Source organism: Cetorhinus maximus, chromosome 21 (genome assembly GCF_964194155.1).
Source record: "Cetorhinus maximus chromosome 21, sCetMax3.hap1.1, whole genome shotgun sequence".
In the NCBI taxonomy this organism is placed as follows: domain Eukaryota; kingdom Metazoa; phylum Chordata; class Chondrichthyes; order Lamniformes; family Cetorhinidae; genus Cetorhinus; species Cetorhinus maximus.
Window position 1 is genome coordinate 27,157,555 of NC_135899.1, and position 26,180 is coordinate 27,183,734.

Consider the following 26,180-nt stretch of genomic DNA (forward strand, 5'->3'; position numbering starts at 1 on the left):
AGAGACAATATCAGTACAGGACACAGCTCACAGACTGAGAGGGACAGTATCAGTACAGGACACAGCTCACAGACTGCGAGGGACATTATCAGTACAGGACACAGCTCACAGACTGGGAGAGACAGTATCAGTACAGGACACAACTCACAAACTGTGAGAGACAGTATCAGCACAGGACACAGCTCACAGACTGAGAGGGACAGTATCAGCACAGGACACAGCTCACAGACTGAGAGGGACAGTATCAGTACAGGACACAGCTCACAGACTGAGAGGGACAGTATCAGTACAGGACACAGCTTACAGACTGAGAGGGACAGTATCAGTACAGGACACATCTCACAGACTGAGAGACAGTATCAGTACACGACACAGCACACAGACTGAGAGAGACAGTATCAGTACAGGACACAGCTCACAGACTGAGAGGGACAGTATCAGTACAGGACACAGCACACAGACTGAGAGAGACAGTATCAGTACAGGACACAGCTCACAGACTGAAGGGGACAGTATCAGTACAGGACACAGCTCACAGACTGAAGGGGACAGTATCAGTACAGGACACAGCTCACAGACTGAAGGGGACAGTATCAGTACAGGACACAGCTCACAGACTGAGGGGGACAGTATCAGTACAGGACACAGCTCACAGACTAAGAGAGACAGTATCAGTACAGGACACAGCTCACAGACTGAGAGAGACAGTATCAGTACAGGACACAGCTCACAGGCTGAGAGAGACAGTATCAGTACAGGACACATCTCACAGACTGAGAGGGACAGTATCAGTACAGGACACAGCTCACAGACTGAGAGGGACAGTATCAGTACAGGAAACAGCTCACAGATTGAAAGGGACAGTATATATACAGGACACAGCTCACAGACTGAGAGGGACAGTATCAGTACAGGACACAACTCACAGACTGAGAGGGGCAGTATCAGTACAGACACAGCTCACAGACTGAAAGGGACAGTATCAGTACAGGACACAGCTCACAGACTGAGAGGGACAGTATCAGTACAGGACACAACTCACAGACTGAGAGACAGTATCAGTACAGGACACAGCTTACAGACTGAGAGAGACAGTATCAGTACAGGACACAGCTCACAGACTGAGAGGGACATTATCAGCACAGGACACAGCTCACAGACTGAGGGGGACAGTATCAGTACAGGACACAGCTCACAGACTGAGAGGGACATTATCAGTACAGGACACAGCTCACAGACTGGGAGAGACAGTATCAGTACAGGACACAACTCACAAACTGAGAGAGACAGTATCAGCACAGGACACAGCTCACAGACTGAGAGGGACAGTATCAGTACAGGACACAGCTCACAGACTGAGAGGGACAGTATCAGTACAGGACACAGCTCACAGACTGAGAGGGACATTATCAGTACAGGACACAGCTCACAGACTGGGAGAGACAGTATCAGTACAGGACACAACTCACAAACTGTGAGAGACAGTATCAGCACAGGACACAGCTCACAGACTGAGAGGGACAGTATCAGCACAGGACACAGCTCACAGACTGAGAGGGACAGTATCAGTACAGGACACAGCTCACAGACTGAGAGGGACAGTATCAGTACAGGACACAGCTTACAGACTGAGAGGGACAGTATCAGTACAGGACACATCTCACAGACTGAGAGACAGTATCAGTACACGACACAGCACACAGACTGAGAGAGACAGTATCAGTACAGGACACAGCTCACAGACTGAGAGGGACAGTATCAGTACAGGACACAGCACACAGACTGAGAGAGACAGTATCAGTACAGGACACAGCTCACTGACTGAAGGGGACAGTATCAGTACAGGACACAGCTCACAGACTGAAGGGGACAGTATCAGTACAGGACACAGCTCACAGACTGAAGGGGACAGTATCAGTACAGGACACAGCTCACAGACTGAGGGGGACAGTATCAGTACAGGACACAGCTCACAGACTGAGAGAGACAGTATCAGTACAGGACACAGCTCACAGACTGAGAGAGACAGTATCAGTACAGGACACAGCTCACAGGCTGAGAGAGACAGTATCAGTACAGGACACATCTCACAGACTGAGAGGGACAGTATCAGTACAGGACACAGCTCACAGACTGAGAGGGACAGTATCAGTACAGGAAACAGCTCACAGATTGAAAGGGACAGTATATATACAGGACACAGCTCACAGACTGAGAGGGACAGTATCAGTACAGGACACAACTCACAGACTGAGAGGGACAGTATCAGTACAGACACAGCTCACAGACTGAAAGGGACAGTATCAGTACAGGACACAGCTCACAGACTGAGAGGGACAGTATCAGTACAGGACACAACTCACAGACTGAGAGACAGTATCAGTACAGGACACAGCTTACAGACTGAGAGAGACAGTATCAGTACAGGACACAGCTCACAGACTGAGAGGGACATTATCAGCACAGGACACAGCTCACAGACTGAGGGGGACAGTATCAGTACAGGACACAGCTCACAGACTGAGAGGGACATTATCAGTACAGGACACAGCTCACAGACTGGGAGAGACAGTATCAGTACAGGACACAACTCACAAACTGAGAGAGACAGTATCAGCACAGGACACAGCTCACAGACTGAGAGGGACAGTATCAGTACAGGACACAGCTCACAGACTGAGAGGGACAGTATCAGTACAGGACACAGCTCACAGACTGAGAGAGACAGTATCAGTACAGGACACAGCTTACAGACTGAGAGGGACAGTATCAGTACAGGACACATCTCACAGACTGAGAGACAGTATCAGTACACGACACAGCACACAGACTGAGAGAGACAGTATCAGTACAGGACACAGCTCACAGACTGAGAGGGACAGTATCAGTACAGGACACAGCTCACAGACTGAGAGAGACAGTATCAGTACAAGACACAGCTCACAGACTGAAGGGGACTGAATCAGTACAGGACACAGCTCACAGACTGAAGGGGACAGTATCAGTACTGGACACAGCTCACAGACTGAGAGAGACAGTATCAGTACAGGACACAGCTCACAAACTGAAGGGGACAGTGTCAGTACAGGACACAGCTCACAGACTGAGAGACAGTATCAGTACAGGACACAGCTCACAGACTGAGGGGGACAGTATCAGTACAGGACACAGCTCACAGACTGAGAGAGACAGTATCAGTACAGGACACAGCTCACAGACTGAGAGAGACAGTATCAGTACAGGACACAGCTCACAGGCTGAGAGAGACAGTATCAGTACAGGACACATCTCACAGACTGAGAGGGACAGTATCAGTACAGGACACAGCTCACAGACTGAGAGGGACAGTATCAGTACAGGACACAGCTCACAGATTGAAAGGGACAGTATCAGTACAGGACACAGCTCACAGACTGAGAGGGACAGTATCAGTACAGGACACAACTCACAGACTGAGAGGGACAGTATCAGTACAGACACAGCTCACAGACTGAAAGGGACAGTATCAGTACAGGACACAGCTCACAGACTGAGAGGGACAGTATCAGGACAGGACACAACTCACAGACTGAGAGACAGTATCAGTACAGGACACAGCTTACAGACTGAGAGAGACAGTATCAGTACAGGACTCAGCTCACAGACTGAGAGACAGTATCAGTACACGACACAGCACACAGACTGAGAGAGACAGTATCAGTACAGGACACAGCTCACAGAATGAGAAGGACAGTATCAGTACAGGACACAGCACACAGACTGAGAGAGACAGTATCAGTACAGGACACAGCTCACAGACTGAAGGGGACAGTATCAGTACAGGACACAGCTCACAGACTGAGAGACAGTATCAGTACAGGACACAGCTCACAGGCTGAGAGAGACAGTATCAGTACAGGACACATCTCACAGACTGAGAGGGACAGTATCAGTACAGGACACAGCTCACAGACTGAGAGGGACAGTATCAGTACAGGACACAGCTCACAGATTGAAAGGGACAGTATCAGTACAGGACACAGCTCACAGACTGAGAGGGACAATATCAGTACAGGACACAACTCACAGACTGAGAGGGACAGTATCAGTACAGACACAGCTCACAGACTCAAAGGGACAGTATCAGTACAGGACACATCTCACAGACTGAGAGGGACAGTATCAGTACAGGACACAACTCACAGATTGAGAGACAGTATCAGTACAGGACACAGCTCACAGACTGAGAGAGACAGTATCAGTACCGGACACAACTCACAGACTGAGAGGGACAGAATCAGTACAGGACACAGCTCACAGACTGAGAGGGACATTATCAGTACAGGACACAACTCACAGACTGAGAAAGACAGTATCAGTACAGGACACAACTCACAGACTGAGAGGGACAGTATCAGTACAGGACACAGCTCACAGACTGAGAGGGACAGTATCAGTACAGGACACAACTCACAGACTGAGAGAGACAATATCAGTACAGGACACAGCTCACAGACTGAGAGGGACAGTATCAGTACAGGACACAGCTCACAGACTGAGAGGGACAGTATCAGTGCAGGACACAGCTCACAGACTGAGAGAGACAGTATCAGTACAGGACACAGCTCACACACTGAGAGAGACAATATCAGTACAGGAGACAACTCACAGACTGAGAGAGACAGTATCAGTACAGGACACAGCTCACAGACTGAGAGGGACAGTATCAGTACAGGACACAGCTCACAGACGGAGAGAGACAGTATCAGTACAGGACACAGCTCACAGACTGAGAGGGACAGAATCAGTACACGACACAGCTCACAGACTGAGAGGGACAGTATCAGTACAGGACACAGCTCACAGACTGAGAGGGACAGTATCAGTACAGGACACAGCTCACAGACTGAGAGAGACAGTATCAGTACAGGACACAGCTCACAGACTGAGAGAGACAATATCAGTACAGGACACAGCTCACAGACTGAGAGGGACAGTATCAGTACAGGACACAGCTCACAGACTGAGAGGGACAGTATCAGTTCAGGACATAGCTCACAGACCGAGAGGGACAGTATCAGTACAGGACACAGCTCACAGACTGAGAGAGACAGTATCAGTACAGGACACAGCTCACAGACTGAGAGAGACAGTATCAGTACAGGACACAACTCACAGACTGAGAGAGACAGTATCAGCACAGGACACAGCTCACAGACTGAGAGGGACAGTATCAGTACAGGACACAGCTCACAGACTGAGAGAGACAGTATCAGTACAGGACACAGCTCACAGACTGAGAGAGACAGTATCAGTACAGGACACAGCTCACACACTGAGAGGGACAGAATCAGTACAGGACACAGCTCACACACTGAGAGGGACAGTATCAGTACCGGACACAACTTACAGACTGAGAGAGACAAAATCAGTACAGGACACAGCTCACAGACTGAGAGGGACATTATCAGTACAGGACACAGCTCACAGACTGAGAGAGACAGTATCAGTACAGGAAACAGCTCACAGACTGAGAGGGACATTATCAGTACAGGACACAGCTCACAGACTGAGAGAGACAGTATCAGTACAGGACACAGCTCACAGACTGAGAGGGACAGTATCAGTACAGGACACAGCTCACAGATTGAAAGGGACAGTATCAGTACAGGACACAGCTCACAGACTGAGAGGGACAGTATCAGTACAGGACACAACTCACAGACTGAGAGGGACATTATCAGTACAGACACAGCTCACAGACTGAAAGGGACAGTATCAGTACAGGACACAGCTCACAGACTGAGAGGGACAGTATCAGTACAGGACACAACTCACAGACTGAGAGACAGTATCAGTACAGAACACAGCTTACAGACTGAGAGGGACAGTATCAGTACAGGACACAGCTCACAGACTGAGAGACAGTATCAGTACACGACACAGCACACAGACTGAGAGAGACAGTATCAGTACAGGCCACAGCTCACAGACTGAGAAGGACAGTATCAGTACAGGACACAGCACACAGACTGAGAGAGACAGTATCAGTACAGGACACAGCTCACAGACTGAAGGGGACAGTATCAGTACAGGACACAGCTCACAGACTGAGAGACAGTATCAGTACAGGACACAGCTCACAGACTGAGAGAGACAGTATCAGTACAGGACACAGCTCACAGACTGAGAGAGACAGTATCAGTACAGGACACAGCTCACAGGCTGAGAGAGACAGTATCAGTACAGGACGCATCTCACAGACTGAGAGGGACAGTATCAGTACAGGACACAGCTCACAGACTGAGAGGGACAGTATCAGTACAGGACACAGCTCACAGATTGAAAGGGACAGTATCAGTACAGGACACAGCTCACAGACTGAGAGGGACAGTATCAGTACAGGACACAACTCACAGACTGAGAGGGACAGTATCAGTACAGACACAGCTCACAGACTGAAAGGGACAGTATCAGTACAGGACACAGCTCACAGACTGAGAGGGACAGTATCAGTACAGGACACAACTCACAGACTGAGAGACAGTATCAGTGCAGGACACAGCTCACAGACTGAGAGAGACAGTATCAGTACAGGACACAACTCACAGACTGAGAGGGACAGAATCAGTACAGGACACAGCTCACAGACTGAGAGGGACAGTATCAGTACAGGACACAACTCACAGACTGAGAAAGACAGTATCAGTACAGGACACAACTCACAGACTGAGAGGGACAGTATCAGTACAGGACACAGCTCACATACTGAGAGGGACAGTATCAGTACAGGACACAACTCACAGACTGAGAGAGACAATATCAGTACAGGACACAGCTCACAGACTGAGAGGGACAGTATCAGTACAGGACACAACTCACAGACTGAGAGACAGTATCAGTACAGGACACAGCTCACTGACTGAGAGAGACAGTATCAGTACAGGACACAACTCACAGACTGAGAGGGACAGTATCAGTACAGGACACAACTCACAGACTGAGAGATACAATATCAGTACAGGACATAGCTCACAGACTGAGAGGAACAGAATCAGTACAGGACACAGCTCACAGACTGAGAGGGACAGTATCAGTACACGACACAGCTCAAAGACTGAGAGACAGTATCAGTACACGACACAGCTCACAGTCTGAGAGGGACAGTATCAGTACAGGACACAGCTCACAGACTGAGAGGGACTGTATCAGTACAGGACACAGCTCACAGACTGAGAGGGACAGTATCAGTTCACGACACGGCTCACAGACTGAGAGAGACAGTATCAGTACAGGAAACAGCTCACAGACTGAGAGAGACAATATCAGTACAGGACACAGCTCACAGACTGAGAGGGACAGTATCAGTACAGGACACAGCTCACAGAGAGACAGTATCAGTACAGGAAACAGCTCACAGACTGAGAGGGACAGTATCAGTACAGGACACAGCTCACAGACTGAGAGAGACAATATCAGTACAGGACACAGCTCACAGACTGTGAGAGACTGTATCAGTACAGGACACAGCTCACAGACTGAGAGGGTCAGTATCAGTACAGGACACTGCTCACAGAGTGAGAGGCACAGTATCAGTACAGGACACTGCTCACAGACTGAGAGGGACAGTATCAGTACAGGACACAGCTCACAGACTGAGAAGAGACTCCTTTAGGAAGAGATTTCCAGCAAAATGTTCCTTCAGGCCTGACTAGGGAAGTAACAGTGATTGGACTAATAGCGCTGGTCCTTCTCTGTGGAGAGGTTTGTGCAGGTGAGTAAAGGATTATGGAAGGGGCAGTGCAAGTCTAGTCCTTGGGCATTAACCCTCAATCAGTGGGCAATGGGGTCTGAGAAGGGAAGTTCTAGCCTCGGGACTGGGATATTAACCCTCAGTCAGTAAGTTTTTAAAATTCTTTCATGGGATGTGGGCATCACTGGCTAGCCCAGCATTTATTGTCCATGCCAAGTTACACTTGAGAAGGTCGTGATGAGCTGTATTCTTGAACCATTGTAGTCCATGTAGTGCAAGTACACCCAGAGTGCTGTTAGGGAGGGAGTTCCAGGATTTTGACCCAGAAACAGTGAAGGAACGGCAATAAAGTGCCCAAGTCAGGATGGTGTGTGGCCTGGCAGGGAACTTGCGGGTGCTGGCGCTCCCGTGAAGCTGCTGTCCTTCTGTTTCCAGGTGGTAGTGGTCGTGGTTTTGGAAGGTGCTGCCGAAGGAGTCTTGGTGAGTTGTTGCAGTGCATCTTGTAGATGGTACACACTGCTGCCACTATGTGTCAATGGTGGAGGGCATGGATATTGAAGGTGGGGAATGGGGTGCCAATCAAATGGGCTGCATTTTCCTGGATGGTGTTGAGCTTCTTGAGTGTTGTGGGAGCTGCACTCATCCAGGCAAGTGGAGATTGTTCCATCTCACTCCTGACTTGTACCTTGCAGTTGGTGGACAGACTTTGGGGACTCAGGAGGTGAGTTACTCTCTGCAGAATTCTCAGCCTCTGACCTGCTCTTGTAGCCACAGTATTTATATGGCTAGTCCAGTTCAGTTTCTGGTCAACGGTAACCCCCAGGATGTTGATAGTGGGGGATTCAGCGATGGTAATACCACTGAATGTCAAGGGGAAATGTTGGATTCTCTCTTGCTGGAGATGGTCATTGCCTGGCACTGTATGGTATGGTTGTTACTTGCCACTCATCAGCCCAAGCCTGAATGTTGTCAAGGTCTTGCTGCATATGGACATGGACTGCTTTAGTATTCATGAATGGTGCTGCACATTGTGCAATCATCAGTGAACATCCCCACTTCTGACCTTATGATGGAGGGAAGGTCATTGATGAAGTAGCAGGAGATAGTTGGGCCAAGGACATTATCCTGAGGAACTCCTGCAGTGACACCTGGAACAGAGATGATTGACCTTCAAACAACCACTACCAACTTCCTTTGTGCTGGGTATGACTCCAACCAGTGAAGAGTTTTCCCCCTGATTCCCATTGACTCCAGATTTGCTAGGGCTCCTTGATGCCACACTCTGTCGAATGCTGCCTTGGTGTCAAGGGCAGTCACTCTCACCTAACCTCGGGAGTTCAGCTCTTTTGTCCATGTTTGAACCAAAGCTGTAATGGGGTCAGGAGCTGAGTGGCCCTGGCGGAATGCAAACTGAGCATCTTTGAGCAGGTTGTTGCTGAGTAAGTGCCACTTGATAGCACTTTCTGATGATCGAGAGTAGCCTGATGAGGCGGTAATTGGCCGCATAAGATTTGACCTGCTTTTTGTGTACAGGACATACCCGGGCAGCCAGGTAGATGCCAGTGTTGTAGCTGTACTGGAACAGCTTGGCTAGGGACATGGCAAGTTTTGGAGCATAAGCCATGGTTACTATTGCTGGAATATTGTCAGGAGACCCATAGCCTTTGCAGTATCCAGTGCCTTCAGCCATTTCTTGATATCACGTGGAGTGAATCAAATTGGCTGAAGACTGGCATCTGTGATGCTGGGAACCTCTGAAGGAGGCTGAGCTGGATCATCCACTCGGCACTTCTGGCTGAAGTTTGTTGCAAATGCTTCAGCCTTACCTTTTGCACTGATGTGCTGGGCTCCTCCATCATTGAGGATGGGGATATTTGTGGAGCCTCCTCCTCCGGTGAGTTGTTTAACTGTCCACTAACATTCATGACTATATGTGGCAGGACTTCAGAGCTTAGACCTGATCCTTCGGTTGTGGGATCACTGAACTCTCTCTCTCTATCACTTGCTGCTTATGCCGTTTGGCACACAAGTAGCTTCACCAGGTTGACACCTCATTTTTAGTTATGCCTGCTGCTGCTCTTGGCATGCCCTCCTGCAGCCTTCATTAAACCAGAGTTGATTCCCTGGCTTGTTGATAATTGTAGATTGGGGGATATGCTGGGCCATGAGGTTACAGATTGTGGTTGAGTACAATTCTGCTGCTGCTGATGGCCTACAGTGTCCCATGGATGCCCAGTCTTGAGTTTCTAGATCTGAAATCTATCCCACTTAGCACAGCTGTAGTGCCACAGAACACAGTGGAAGGTATCCTCAATGTGAAGACGGGACTTCATCTCCACAAGGATTGTGCGGTGGTCACCCCATTGCTACCGAGCTATTCCTGATGATGGACATTCAAATCCCCCACTCAGAGTACATTCTGTGCCCTTGCCACCCTCAGTGCTTCCTCCAAGTAGTATTCATCAGCTGAGGGTGGAGTGGAGGGGCGGGGGCAGCAGGAGGAGGTGACCTGATGCCATGTGACTTCATGGGGTCCTGAGTCAATATTAAGAACTTGAGTAATGGGTCCTAGGGGGGCAGTATCAGTTTGGGCACTGTAGATGGAGACAGTGAGAGACCGTGGGCAAACTGAGGACAGGGGACATTGGTCTGGAGAGTGTGGGGAGAGAGAAAGAGAGAGTGAGAGGGATGGTGGGCGGGTGAATATCAGATCATAGGTGCAGGAGGAGAGTAGTCAGCCCCTTTGAGTCTGTTTGATGATTCAATTAGATCATGTCTGGTTTGTATCTCAACTCCATTTCCTGCCTTTACTCCATATTCCTCAATATCCTTTCCCAACAAAAACCCATCCCAGTTTGAAAGCTCCAGTTGACCCCCAGCAGCTGCAGCGTTCAAGGCTTCCATTACCTTTTGCGTGAGGAGCTGCTCCCAGCTTTCACCCCTGAACAGCCGAGCTCTGTTTTTAAGGTTTAAGATGGCCCCTTGTTCCTCATTTTCCCATCAGAGGAAATTGTTTCTCTTCATTGGTTCTATCAAATGCTTGTGACATCCTGAACACCTCAATTAGATCCACCCTGAATTGTTTATACCCAAGGGAATATAAGCTTTGTCTAAACAAACTGTCCTGGTCATTTAACCATTTTGGCTCCGGTATCTTTCTGGTGAATCTACATTCAGCACTGCTCCCCCACACACAAGACCAAAATGCTTCCTGAGATGTGGTGCCCAGAACTGAGCACATTTACTGCTGATGGGGTTTGACCAGCGCTTTCTAAAAACTGGAACACAACTCCCACCCCTTTGTATTGCAGTCCCTGAGATAAAGGTGAACATTTCATCAGTCTTTCCAAATCCTCATTGTATCTGCCCACTGATCTTGAATGGTTTTTCTGTTTTCTCTCTGCAAGTTCCAGATTCCCACCAGATAGAAAATATTTCAATTAATCTTTCTTAGATCCAAAGTGGATAACCTCACACTTGCCCCATTGAAGCGCATCGATCACAATCTGTCTATTTATTTATCCTCCCAATAGAATTGGAGAATGGCTACAGCACAGCCAGAAACCTGTCATGTCTGGGCATGCCTTCAACCCCTCATCCAGCCCCTCACCCCCTGAACCGAACCCTCACCCCCCAACCGGCCCCATGCCCCCTAAACTGAAACTGACCCCTCACCCCTTAAACTGGCCTCTCACCCCCTAAACTGACCCCTCACTTCCTAAATGGGCCCAACACTCCCTAAACGGAAAGCAACAGCCCTGCCCCCTAAACTGACCCCTCACCCTCTAAACTAACCTCTCAACCAACCCCCCGCCCGCTAAACCAAACACCCACCCCTCAACCGGCACCTCGCCCCCTCAACTGGCCCCTTGCCCTCGAAACAGGCCCCACGGCCCCTAAACTGAAATCAACCCTCATTCCCTATATGGGCCTCTCACCCCCTAAACTGACTCCTCAGCCAGCCTCTCACCCCCTACACTAAACCCCTGTTCCCTCAGCCAGCTGTTCGCCCCTTCAACCGGCCCCTCGTCCCCTCGTCCCCTCAACCGGCCCCTCGTCCCCTCAACCGGCCCCTCGTCCCCTCAAATGGCCCCTCGTCCCTTTCAACCGGCCCCTTGTCCCCTCAATCGGCCCCTCGTCCCCTCAACCGGACCCTCGTCCCCTCAACCGGCCCCTCATCCCCTTCAACCGACCCCTCATCCCCTCAACTAGCCCCTCGTCCCCTCAACCGGCCCCTCGTCCCCTCAAACGGTCCCTCGTCCCCTTCAACCGGCCCCTCGTCCCCTCAACCGGCCCCTTGTCCCCTCAACCGGCCTCTCGTCCCCACAACTGGATCCTCTCCCCCTCAACCGGACCTCGTCACCTCAACCGACCCCTCGCCCCCCTCAACCGGCACCTCGTTCCCTCAACCGGCCTCGTGTCCCCTCAACCGGACCATTTCCCCCTCAACTGGACCCTCGTCCCATCGACCAGCATTTCGTCCCCTCAACCGGCCCCTCATCCCTTCAACCGGCCCCTCGTCCCGTCAACTGAAACTGACCCCTCACCACCTAAATGGGCCTCTCACCCTCTAAACTGGCCCCACACCCTCTAAACTAGCACTATGTCACCTCAGCTGGACCCGCGTTCCCTGGATCGACCCCATACCCCCGAACCGGAAACCTCCTCCCCGAACTGACCCGCAAACCCAAACTGACCACTTATCCTAAATTGACCATTCACCTTAAATGGAACATCTGTTGTATTAGTTATGAGCGTCAAGAGTTAGGGGCTTGGCAGAGTCAGATATGAGTTGATCAGAGAGATGCGGTTTGGCACTGGGGGTGAGTAGGGTTGGTCACAGGGGATGAGTGGGGTTTGACACTAGGGGTAAGTGGGGTTTAACACTGGGGGTAAGGGAAATATATCACTGGGGATGAGTGGGGTTTGTCACTGGAGGTGCGCGGGGTTTGTCACTGGGGGTGTGTGGGGTTTGTCACTGGGGAGGTGTGGGGTTTGTCTCTGGGGGTGAGTGGGGTTTGTCTCTGGGAGTATGTGGGGTTTGTCTCTGGGGGTGAGTGGGGTTTGTCACTGGGTGGTTGTGGGGTTTGTCTCTGGGGGTGAGTGGGGTTTGTCACTGGGCGGTTGTGGAGTTTGTCTCTGGGGGTGTGTGGGGTTTGTCACTGGGGGTGTGTAGGGTTTGTCACTGGAGGTGAGTGGGGTTTGTCACTGGGGGTGTGTGGGGTTTGTCACTGGGGGGGTGTGGGGTTTGTCTCTGGGGGTGAGTGGGGCTTGTCACTGGGGGTGTGTGGGGTTTGTCACTGGAGGTGAGTGGGGTTTGTCACTGGGGGTGTGTGGGGTTTGTCACTGGGGGTGTGTGGGGTTTGTCACTGTGGGTGTGTGGGGTTTGTCACTGGGGGTGTGTGGGGTTTGTCACTGGGGGTGTGTGGGGTTTGTCACTGTGGGTGTGTGGGGTTTGTCACTGGGGGTGTGTGGGGTTTGTCACTGGGGATAAGTGCAATATGTCACTGGGGGCGAGTGGGGTTTGTCACTAGGGGTGAGTGGGATTTGTCAATGGGGGTGTTTGGGGATTATCACTGGGGGTAAGTGTAATATGTCACTGGGGGTGAGTGGGGTTTGTCACTGGGGGTGTTTGGGGATTATCACTGGGGGTAAGTGTAAAATGTCACTGGGGATGAGTGGGGTTTGTCACTGGGGGTATGTGCGGTTTGTCACTGGGGGTGTGAAGTTTGGAAATGGGGGTATCTGGGGTTTGTCACTGGCGGTGTGTGGGATTAGTCACTGGGGGTATGTGCGGTTTGTCACTGGGGGTGTGTGGGGTTTGTCACTGGGGGTGTGTGGGGTTTGTCACTGGGGGTGTGTGGGGTTTGTCACTGGGGGTGAGTGGGGTTTGTCACTGGGGGTGGGTGAAGTTTGTCACTGGGGGAATGTGGGGTTTGTCACAGGGGGAGTGTGGGGTTTGTCACTGGAGGTGTGTGGTGTTTGTCTCTGTGAGTGAGTGCGGTTTTTCACTGAGGGTGTGTGTCGGGTTTGTCACTGGGGGTGTGTTGGGTTTGTCACTGGGGGTGTGTAGGGTTTGTCACTGGGGGGTGTGTGGGGTTTGTCACTGGGGGTGTGTGGGGTTTGTCACTGGGGGTAAGGGCAACATGTCACTGGGGGTGTGTGGGGTTTGTCACTGGGGGTAAGGGCAACATGTCACTGGGGGTGAGTGGGGTTTGTCACTGGGGGTGAGTAGGGTTTGTCACAGGGGGTGTTTGGCATTTGTTTCTGGGGGCGCGTAGGGTTTGTCACTGGGGGTATGTGGGGGTTTGTCACTTGGGGCACATAAGGTTTGTCACTGGAGGTGTGTGGATTTTGTCACTGGGTGTGTGTGGAGTTTTTCCCTTGTGGTGTGAGGGGTTTGTCATTGGGGAGTCTAGGTTTTGTCACTGAGGGTGTGTGTCGGGTTTGTCACTGGAGGTTTGTGAGGTTTGTCATTGGGTGTGAGTGCAGTTTGTCACTGGGGATGTGTGGGGTTTGTCACTGGGGGTGAATGCAGTTTGTCACTGGGGGTGTGTGGGGTTTGTCACTGGGGGTGTGTGGGGTTTGGCACTGGTTTGCGTGTGGGGATTGGCACAAGGGGAGTGCGTTTTCTCACTGCGGGTGTGTGTATGAATTTGATAGTTTAGTCAATTTAAATACAGGAACTGAATTTTACAAGGTACCAGGACTGGACGAAATGCACCCTAGGATATTGAATGAAGTCAGTCTGGAAATTGCAGGGGCACTGGCCATAATCTTTTTGCCATCCCTAGACTCAGGGGTGTTGCCAGAGGTCTGGAGAATTGCAAACATTACGCCCTTGTTCGAAAAAGTTTGTAAGGATAAGCCCATCAATTACAGACCAGTCAGTTTAACTTCAGTGGTGGGCAATGTTCTGGAAAGGATTATTCAGGATAGAATTAGTAGTCACATGGAAAAAGATGTGTTGATAACAAAAAGCCAGCATGGATTGCTAAAGGGGAAATTGTGTTTAACTAACTTGCTGGTGTTTTTTGAACAGAAAAGATCGATAAGGAAAATGCTGTTGATGTGGTGTACATTGACTTTCAAAAGGCATTGGATACAGTGCCACACAACAGACTTGTGAGAAAAGCTATTGCTCATGGAATAAAAGGAACAGTAGCAAAGTTGATACAAAATTGGCTGAAAAATAGGAAGCAGAGAGTAATGGTCAATGGATATTTTTCAGGCTGGAGGAAGGTTTGTAGTGGAGTTCACCAGGGATCGGACTTGGGACCCTAGCTTTTCCTGATATATATTAATGATCTAGATCTTGGTGTGCAGGGAACAATTTCAAAGTTTGCGGATGATAGGTAGCTTGGGTGTGTTGTAAACTGCGAGGAGGACAGTGTAGAACTTCAAGAGGACATGGACACATTGGTGGAGTGGGCAGATAGGTGGCAGATGAAGTTCAATGTGGAGACGTGTGAGGTGATGCATTTTGGTTGGAAGAATATGGACAGACAATATAAAATAAGGTGTGAAATTTTGTAGGGGGTGCAGGAACAGAAAGACCTGGGTGTATATGTGCATAGATCATTGAAGGTGGCAGGACAGGTGGAGAGAGCAGTTAATAAAGCATACAGTATCCTGGGCTTTATTAAGAGGTGCATAGAGTACAAGAGCAAGCTGGTTATGCTGAATTTATATAAGACACTCGTTAGATCTCAGCTGGAATATTGTGTACAGTTCTGGGTGCTACATTATAGGAAGGATGTGAGCACAGTGGAGAGAGTGCAGAAGAGGTTTACAAGAATGGCTCCAGGGATGAAAGACTTCAACTATGATGATATATTGGCAAGATTGGGACTGTTCTCCTTGGAGAGATAGCTAAGTGGACCTTTGATAAAGATGTTAAAAATCATATGGTAGCTGGACAGAATAGATAGGGAGAAGCTGTTTCCGCTCATATAAAGATCAATAGCGAGAGGGCACAGATTTAAAGTGATCTGCAAAAGAAGCAAATGGGACATGAGAAAAAACATTTTCCACACAACGAGTGGTTTGGGTCTGAAATGTATTGTCTGGAAGTGTGGTGGAGGCAGGTTCAATCAAGGCATTCAAGAGGGCATTAGATGATTATTTGAATAGAAACAATGTGCAGGGGTATGGAGAAAAGGCAGGGCAATGGCACTAGGTCATAATGCTCATTTGGAGAGCCGGTCCAGAGACAATGGGCTGAATGGCCTCCTTTTGTGCCGTTAAAATTCTGAGATTCTATGAATTACACCATCTTTCAATGAACTTATGCAAAAGAATTTAGCTTTTCTCTGAAGCCTTGAAATATCTGGCAGAAGTCCAATATAAACTTTTCCAAACACATGCCAGTTAAAAATAACTGCTCGGAAAAAATAATGCAATGCAGGTGACCTGCGGCGAGCTCAGGGAGGACAGAAACCTCCCATGGAGCAGAAAGTTAAAATTTCAGTCAAATTAAAGACACATTTTACTGACTCATGGACAAGGCAGGTTGATAAAAAGGCAGGTTTCTCCAAAAAAAAACAAGGAGTAGGGGTTCTATGCAAATGATAACATATACGCATGAGATTACATTTTTTTTGGTTAGCCTTGCTGAGATTTCAGAAACAATCTAGGACTAACAGAATAATTAGGGTATGTCTATCCAGTCACAGCTGTCTTAACCTCCCTGTCGCTTGCCATTTTAACACTCCACCCTGCTCTCTTGCCCACATGTCTGTCCTTGGCTTGCTGCATTGTTCCAGTGAAGCCCAACGCAAACTGGAGGAACAGCACCTCATCTTCCGTCTAGGCACTTTACAGCCTTCCGGACTGAATATTGAGTTCAACAACTTTAGATCTTGAACCCCCTCCTCCAGCCCTACCCCCTTTTCATTTCTTCCCCCTCCCTTTTGTTTCTTTTCCAATAATTTATATAGATTTTTCTTTTCCCACCTATTTCCATTATTTTTAAATCTATACCTTTTATGCCCTTTTAGTCTTATTTCACCCTACCCCCACTAGAGCTATCTGTACCTTGCGTGTCCTGCTATCCATTCTTAATTAGCACATTCTTCCAGATAATATCACCACCTTCAACACCTCTTTGTTCTTTTGTCTGTGACATCTTTTGATTATCTACTTCTATCACTGCTTGCTTGTCCCTACAACCACCCCCCACCCCCCCCCCCCCCCAACCACACTTCTCCCCCCACCCCCCCCACCTTAAACCAGCTTATATTTCACCCCTCTCCTATTTTTACTTAGTTCTGTTGAAGGGTCATGAGGACTGGAAACGTCAACTTTGTTCTTCTCTGCCGATGCTGCCAGACCTGCTGAGTTTTTCCAGGTATTTCTGTTTTTGTTTTAGTCACAGCTGTCCTTTGGTGATGTAAGGGGAGATAGTTTTGCTGAAAGCAAACATAAAGTTAGATGGATTAGGACATTGCTATTTTCGTTAAATTCCTGATTACTGATAAGATGAGAGCCAAAAGAGGGAAATGGAAAGTCAATGTATGTAGGGGACAGGATGTTCATGAGACAAGGGGGCGAAGAATAATAGAGGAACAAAGGTCAAGCGTGGGTTATTTTTAGATAGCCATGTATGTAAGGCTCTGAAGTATAAGCAAGGGCATATGATCCATGAGGTAATTATGATTAAAATTGTAATGCCACAAGAATGCTATCAATGTATAAGAGAAACCTTGTAACGCTGAGATCCCTTTTGGAATAATCTGAGAGCGATCTCCCCTGTACGCATACTTGCACTGATCAATAAACTGCTGCCTGCTTCACTTTACAGCTGACTTGTGTCTAGTGTCTTTAAATACCCCACAACATTGGAACTGCACTCATCCAGGCAAGTGGAGGGTATCTCATCACACTCCTAACTTGTGCCTTGTTGATGGTGTTCAGGTTTTGGGGAGTCAGGAGGTGAGCTACACAACCACTGGCACAACCATCTTTGTGCTGGGTATAACTCCAACCAGTGGAGAGTTTTCCTCCTGATTCCCATTGACTCCAGTTTTGCTGGGGCTCTTTGATGCCACCCTTAGTCAAGTACGGCCTTGATGTCGAGGGCAGTCACTCTCACCTCACCTCGGGAGTTCAGCTCTTTTGCCCATAGTTGAACCAAGGTTGTAATGAGGTCAGGAGCTGAGTGGCCCTGGCAGAACCCAAACTGGGTGTTGGTGAGCAGGGTATTGCTAAGTAAGCGCCGCTTGATAGCACTGATGATGACCCCTTCCATTAATTTACTGATGATCGAGAGTAGACTGATGGGGCAGTAATTGGCCAGGTTGGATTTGCTCTGCTTTTTGTGTACAGGGCATACCTGAGCAATTTTCCACATAGCTGGGTAATGCCGGTGTTGTAGCTGTACTAGAACAGCTTGGCGAGGGGCGCAGCAAGTTCTGGCACACAAGTCTTCAGTACTATTGCCGGAATATTGTCAGGGCCCATAGCCTTTGCAGTATCCAGTGCCTTCAGCCGTTTCTTGATATCACGTGTAGTGAATCAAATTAACTGAAGACTGGCATCTGTGATGCTGGGAACTTCTGGAGGAGGCCGAGATGGATCATCCACTTGGCACTTCTGGCTGAAGATAGTTGCAAATGCTTCAGACTTATCTTTTGCACTGATGTGCTGGGCTCCCCCATCATTGAGGATGGGAATATTTATGTAGCCTCCTCCTCCAGTGAGTTGTTTAATTGTCCACTACCATTCACAACCGTATCTGGCAGGACTGCAGAGCTTAGATCTGATCTGTTGGTTGTGGGATTGTTTAGGTCTGTCCATCGCATACTGCTTGCATAGTTGGCATGCAAGTGGTCCTGTGTTGTAGCTTCACCAGTATACCTGGTGATGCTCCATTCATACTGTCCTGCACTCTTCATTGAAGCAGGGTTGATCTCCTGGCTTGTTGGTAATGGTAGAGTGGGGGATATGCTGGGCCATGAAGTTACAGATTGTGCTTGAGTACAATTCTGCTGCTGCTGATGGCCCACAGTGCCTCATGGATGCTCAGTCTTGAGTTGCTAAATATATTCGAAATCTATCCCATTTAGCACAGTGGTAGTGCTACAGGACTCGATGAAGGTATCCTCAATGTGAAGATGGGACTTTGTCACCACTGTGTGTTGGTCACTTATTCCAATACTGTCATGGACAGAAGCACCTTTGACAGATAGGTTGGTGAGGATGAGGTCATGCTGGTTTATCCCTCTTGTTGGTTCCATAACCAGCTACCCAGACCCAGTCTAGCAGCTACGCCCTTTAGGATTCTGCCATCTGGGTCAGTAGTGATGCTACTGAGCCACTCTTTCTAATGAATATTGAAGTCCCCACGCAGAGTACATTCTGCGCCCCTGCCACTCTCGGTACTTCTTCCAAGTGGCGTTCAACATAAAGGATTCATCAGCCGAGGGGGGCGGGGGGGGCGTGGGGTGGAGGGGGTGGCGGGGGGCGGTTGGTAACTGACAATCAGCAGGAAGTTTCCCTGCCCATGTTTGACCTGATTCCATGAGACTTCGTGGGGTCCAAAGTCAATGTTGACTCCTGACTGTACACCACTGTCGGTGAGACAGGACATACCCAGGGATGGTGATGGTGGTGTCTGGGACATTATCTGTAAGGTATGATTCCGTGAGGATGACTATGTCAGGCTGTTGCTTGACTAGGCTGTGAGACAGCTCTCCCAACTTTGGCACTAGCTCCCAGATGTTAATAAGGAGGACTTTGCAGGGTCGACAGGGCTGGGTGCGCAGTTGTTGTTTCCAGTGCCTAGGCTGATGCCGGGTGGTCCATCTGGTTTCATTCCTTTTAGACTTCATAGCAGTTTGATGCAACTGAGTGACTTGCCAGGCCATTTAGGGGGGGGCATTTTAACAGTGAACCACGCTGCTGTGGTCTGGAGTCCAATGTAGCCCAGAACAGATAAAGACGGCAGGTCTCCTCCTCAGGGCATTGGTTTTTACAACAGTCGACAATGGTTTCGTGGTCACTATTACTGAGACTAGCAGAGAGCAAACCTGGTTGGAGAACGCACCTGGACAGCTGCTTCAGCTCCAGCTCCAGAACGCCACGTTTGAAGAAAGAAATGATGAGTGACATCGCAGGAAAACCATAAGTTTGTTGGTTGGTGAGAAACTACTGTTAGGGAGTCTCTGTAAATAGCTGTAAACTAGAAAGCATATTATCTTTAAAGGAGTGGCTACTTGGATTTAAGTAAGAAACGCTTAGAATAGGGGAGTAAATTTAAGTCAGGGACAGAAAAATTAAGTAATATAAGTAAACCAAAGTACATTAAAATTAAAGCAAGGGAGTTGAAGTTAAGACATGGCAGGGCAGCTCGGTCGTGTGGAATGCGTATCCCTTAATATGTGGGAAGTCGTGGATGCTGCCGGTGTCCTAGATGACCACATGTGCAGGAAGTGCTGTCAGCTACAGAAACTTGAGCTCTGGGTTTCAGAGTTCGAGCGGCGGCTGGAGTCACTGTGGCACATCCGCAAGGCTGAGAGCTACGTGGATGGCACATTCAGAGAGGTGGTCACACCAGAGGCTGGGAGCACGCAGGCAGAAAGAGAATGGGTGACCACCAGGCAGTACAAGAGAACCAGGCAGCTAGTGCAGGAGTCCCATGGGGTCACGCTCACAAATCGGTTTTCTGTTTTGGAAGCTGGTTCCTCAGAGGAGTGCGGTCAGAGCCATGTTTGTGGCACCACGAGCAGCTCGGTTGTACAGGAGAGAAGGAAGAAGAAAGGAAGAGCAATAATTGATACAGGGTTCATTAGTTAGGGGAACAGACAGGCATTTCTGTGGCCGTAGACATGACCCCGGGATGGTATGTTGCCTCCCTGGTACCAGGGTCAAGGATGTCACAGAGTGGCTGCAGGACATTCTTCTGCGGGAGGGTGATTAGCCAGAGGCTGCGGTCCACATTGGTACCAATGATTTAATTAGCAAAGGGAATGTGATCCTGTGATCAGGATTTAGGGAGCAAGGTCAAAAATTAGCAAGCAGGACCTCAAATGTAGTAATCTCCGGATTACTGCCAGTGCCACGTGCCAGTGAGAATAGAAATAAAATGATAAGGCAGATGAACGTGTGGCTGGAAAGATGGTGCAAGAGGGAGGGCTTTAGATTCCTGAGACACTGGGAGTGGCTCTGGGGGAGATGGTAGCTGTACAAGCCGGACGGGTTGCACCTGAGCAGAGCCAGGACTGAGTCCCTTGGTAGTACTGTTGGTGGCCGGGTTGGGGGTGGTGGGGGGGGTGGTTTAAACTAACTCAGCAGAGGTGTGGGAAGCAGGAGAGAGTATTAGAGAGGAATACCTGGGAGAGACAGATAGCACTAGTACAGAGGTAACTAAGTTAATAGGTGGAGTAGGAGTGAGGAGAAAGTCATGAAGTATAAATCAGGGCTACTGTACATGTATGTGAATGCACGGAGTATAGTATATAAGATTGGGGAGTTACAGGCATAGATTGCCATGTGGAAATATGATGTTGTGGCAACAACAGAGACCTGGATCAAGGAAGGAAGGGCAGGACTGGATGTTAAATAGTCCCAGGTACAAGGTGTTCAGAAAAGACAGGAGAAGAGGAGAGGTGGCAGTATTGGTTAAGGAGAGCATTGCAGTGCTGGAGAAAGAGGGTGTCCCAGAGGGTTCAAGTCAAAATCAATTTGGCTCGAACTAAAGAGTAAAAAGAGGTGCAATTGCATTGCTCGGTGTAGTCGATAGATTGCCAATTAGTGGGAAAATGTAGAGGAACAAATTTGCAGAGAAATTACAGAGAGATGCAAGCATTATAGAATAGTTATAATGGATGACTTTAAGTACCCGAATGTAGACTGGGATATTGGTAGTGTAAAGGGCAGAGAGGGGAAAGAGTTCCTAGGTTGTGTTCAGGAGAATTTTCTAAAGCAGTATGTGTCCAATCCAACAAGAAAAGACCTGGACCTGGTTCTTGGAAATGAAGTGGGCCAAGTAGATCAAGTTTCAGTGGGGGAACATTTAGGAGACAGTGATCATTGTAACGTAAGGTTTAGGATGATGATAGAAAAGGATAGTGTGCAATCCAGAGTAAGAATAATTAACAACTTCAATGGGGCAAGAACGGTGCTAGGCCAGATAGACTGGAACGAAAGGTTGGTGGTAAAAACTGTAGCTGAACAATGGGCTACCTTTAAAGAAGAAATGGTTCAGGCACAGTCAAGGTATATTCCCTCAAAAGGGAAAATAGGGCAAACAGATCCAGAGCTCCCTGGATGAAAAAATAGATAGGAATTAAGATAAGGAAGAAAAGTGCACTTATGACAGGTGTCAGGTAGAAAATACAATTGAGAACCAAGAGGAATAAGTTCAGAGGGGAGGTGAGACACCAAATAAGAGAAGCAAAGAGGGATTATAAGAAAAGACTGGCAGGCAACGTAAAGGGGATCCCCAAAGTCTTCTATCAGCACATAAACAGTAAGAGGGTGGTAAAAGGAGGAGTGGGGTCGATGAGGGACCAAAAAGGGGATCTACACATGGAGACAGGGGGCATGGCTGAGGTGATAAATGAATACCTTGCATCTGTCTTTACCAAGGAAGCAGATGCTACCGAGGCCACGGTGACAGAGGAAGAAACTCTGTCACTAGAAGGGTTCATAACTGATAAGGCGGAAGTGTTGGATAAACTGTCGGTTCTTAATGTTGACAAGGCACGAGGACCGGATGATACAGAAGGAAATGAGAGTTGAAATTGCAGGGGCACTGGCCATAATCTTTCAGTCTTCCCTAGACTCAGGGGAGGTGCCAGGGGATTGGAGAATTGTAAACATTACACTCTTGTTCAAAAGAAGTCCGTAAGGACAAGCCCAGCAATTACAGACCAGTCAGTTTAACTTCACTAGTGAGGAAACCATGAGAGAAAATTATTCGGGATGGAATTAGTAGTCACATGGAAAAATGTGGGATGAGTAGGAAGAGCCAGCATGGATTTCTAAAGAGGAAGTCGTGTTTATCTAACTTGCTCGAGTCTTTTGAAGCGGTAACAGAGAGGGTTGATGAGGGTAATGCTGTTGATGTGGTGTACATGGAGTTTCAAAAGGCATTTGATATAGTGCCACACAACAGACTTGTGAGAAAAGTTATAGCTCGTGGAATAAAAGGGACAGTAGCAAAATGGATACAAAATTGGTTGAATAGTAGGAAACAGAGAGTAATGGTCAATGGATATTTCTCGGGCTGGAGGAAGTTTTGCAGTGGAGTTCCCAGGGGTCGGTATTGGGACCCTTGCTTTTCCTGATATATATTAATGATCTAGATCTTGGTGTGCAGGGGACAATTTCAAAGTTTGCGAATGATACAATACTTGGAAGCATTGTAAACTGTGAGGAAGACAGTATAGAGCTTCAAAAGGACATAGACAAGTTGGTGGAGTGGGCAGATAGGTGGCAGATGAAGTTTAATGAGGAAAAGTGTGAGGTGATTCATTTTGGTAGGAAGAACAAGGAGAGACATTATAAAATTGGGGGTGAAATTTTGAAGGGTGTGCAGGATCATTAAGACCTGGGTGTATATGTGCATAGATCATCAAAGGTGACAGGACAGGTGGAGAGAGCATTTAATAAAGCATATAGTATCCTGGGCTTTATTAATAGGGGCTGAGAGTACAAGAGCAAGGAGGTTATGCTGAATTTACATAAGACACTTGTTAGACATCAGCTGGAATATTGTGTACAGTTCTGGGAGCCACGCCATAGGAAGGACGTGATTGGAGAGAGTGCAGAGGAGGTTTGCAAGAATGGTTCCAGGGATGAGAAACTTCAGCTATGAGGATATATTGGAGAGGTTGGAACTGTTCTCCTTGGAGAGAAGGCTAAGAGGAGATTTGATAGAGATGTGATAGAGATTCAAAATCATGAGGGGTCTGGACAGAGCAGATGGGGAGAAGCTGTTCCCACTCGTGAAAGGATCAAGAACGAGAGAGCACGGATTTAAAGTAGTTCATTGTCAAAAGAAGCTATGGTGACATGAGGAAAAACATTTTCACGCAGCGAGTGGTTAAGATCTAGAATAGACTACCAGTGTGGTGGAGGCAGGTTCAATCGAGGCATTCAAAAGGGAATTAGATATTTATAGGAAGAGGTTGAATGTGCAGGGTTACAGGGAGAAGGTTGGAGATTGGCACTATGTGAGTTGCTCATTCGGAGAGCCGGTGCAGACACAATGGGCTGAATGGCCTCCTTCTGCCCTGTAAGAACTCTAATATATAGGATCCAATGCAGCAATTTGCCAAGTGTTCTTGAACAGCACATTCCAAACCCATGCCCTCTACTACTGAGAAGGACAAGAGCAGCAGGTGCATGGGAACACCACCACCTGCAAGTTTCCCTGCAGTTCACACGCCGTCCTGACTTGAAACTATATCGCCGCTCCTTCACTGTTGCTGGGTAAAATCCCTGGAACTCTCACCCTAACAGCACTGTGGGTGTACCTGCACCACATGGACTGCAGCGGCTCAAGAAGGCAGCTCACCAGCTTTCCAATTCACTTGGGTATCAAATGCTGGCCTTGCCAGTGATGCTCACATCCCATGAAAGAATAATAAAAATAATTTCTACCTCTGTTTACCTCACTGTGCCACCTGACTTAGCGTTGACTGCAAACTAAGATATCTAACTCTCTGTTGGGTGTAGAATTGGTGTTTGGGGTGATGGGGGAAATCATGCCATGATGTCTTTCCCTCTGTGTTTCAGGCTCTCACTCTCTCCAGGTTTTCTTCACCAGTATGACTCCGATCCCTGGCTTCCCGCAGAGTGTGGCGGTCGGCTACGTGGACGGGGAGCCGTTTAGTGTATATGTCAGCGATCGGCAGGAGTTGGTCTCCAGGGAGCAGTGGATGATGGAGAGCGAGGGGAGTGAGTCCTGGGAGCGGTAGAGGATGCTCGCAAGGGAATTGGAGCTGGATTTGAAAATGCATTTCCCGTTTGTCATGGCCTATGCCAAGCTGGATGGCGGTGAGTCCTTGCCTCCCCACAATTGGCCTTTTCCTATGGGTTCGGAGGGTCCGGGTGGGATTCGGGAGAAGCCAGGAGTAGAATGGAACCTGTGAGCTAGGGCCCCTATAAAGTTGACTCTTCGTTGCCCAAACCAATAGTAACAGCCAATAGGGAGTCGCTAGACATTGATTCTTTAAATTCATAGATGGGCTGCCAAGGGGTCTGTTGAATAACCCACTAGTCCAGAAGATGTATGACAGGCTTTTAATCTTTGGGCTAGTGGGACAGTAGGTAGGCTCGCCAAGTAGAACTGTGTCTGATTGGCTGTGTGTGTGCGAATGATTGACAGGTGTCCACACTTTGCAGTTGAGGCTTGGCTGTGAACTGAGGGAGGATGGGACCCCGGGGGCATTCAAAAAAGTGGCATTCGATGGACAAGATATCCTCATCTTTGACAAGGATCACCTGGCATGGGAGACCTGGCACACACAGGGAAAAAATGTGACAAAACAACTAAACGATGATGTAAGGTCCAAGAAGCGTTGGAAGGATTTTCTGAAGGTGGAATGTATCGAGTAGCTGAGGAGGTACCTGAAGAATGGACAGCAATACCTGAAAGCTGGTGAGTGAGGGGGGACTGAGAGTCAATGAGTGAGGGGGGTACTGAGAGTCGGTGAGTGAGGGGGGGACTGAGATTCGGTGAGTGAGGGCGGGAATGAAAATCGGTGAGTGAGGGGGGACTGAGAGTCGGTGAGTGAGGGGGGGACTGAGAGTCGGTGAGTGAGGGGGGGACTGAGAGTCGGTGAGTGAGGGGGGGACTGAGAGTCGGTGAGTGAGGGGGGGACTGAGAGTCGGTGAGTGAGGGGGGACTGAGAGTCGGTGAGTGATGGGGGACTGAGAGTCGGTGAGTGAGGGGGGATTGAGAGTCGGTGAGTGAGGGGGACTGAGAGTCGGTGAGTGGGGGGGGGGGTGACTGAGGGTCGGTGAGTGAGGGGGGCACTGAGAGCCGGTGAGTGAGGGGGGACTGAGAATCGGTGAGTGAGGGGGGGACTGAGAGTCGGTGAGTGAGGGGGGGGACTGAGAGTCGGTGAGTGAGGGGGAACTGAGAGTCGGTGAGTGAGGGGGGGTACTGAGAGTCGGTGAGTGAGGGGGGACTGAGAGTCGGTGAGTGAGGGGGGGACTGAGAGTCGGTGAGTGAGGGGGGGACTGAGAGTCAGTGAGTGAGGGGGGACCAAGAGTCGATGAGTGAAGGGGGGACTGAGAGTCGGTGAGTGAGGGGTGGACTGAGATTCGGTGAGTGAGGGGGGGACTGAGAGTCGGTGAGTGAGGGGGGGACTGAGAGTCGGTGAGTGAGGGGGTGACTGAGAATCGGTGAGTGAGGGGGGGACTGAGAGTCGGTGAGTGAGGGGGGGACTGAGAGTCGGTGAGTGAGGGGGGGGGACTGAGATTCGGTGAGTGAGGG

The 26,180-nt window shown here is 49.0% G+C and overlaps 1 pseudogene; it reads left to right on the top strand.

Annotated features, from left to right (window-relative positions):
- Positions 1 to 26,180, top strand: part of LOC144695544 (major histocompatibility complex class I-related protein 1-like) — a 112,140-nt pseudogene that overhangs the window by 81,891 nt on the left and 4,069 nt on the right.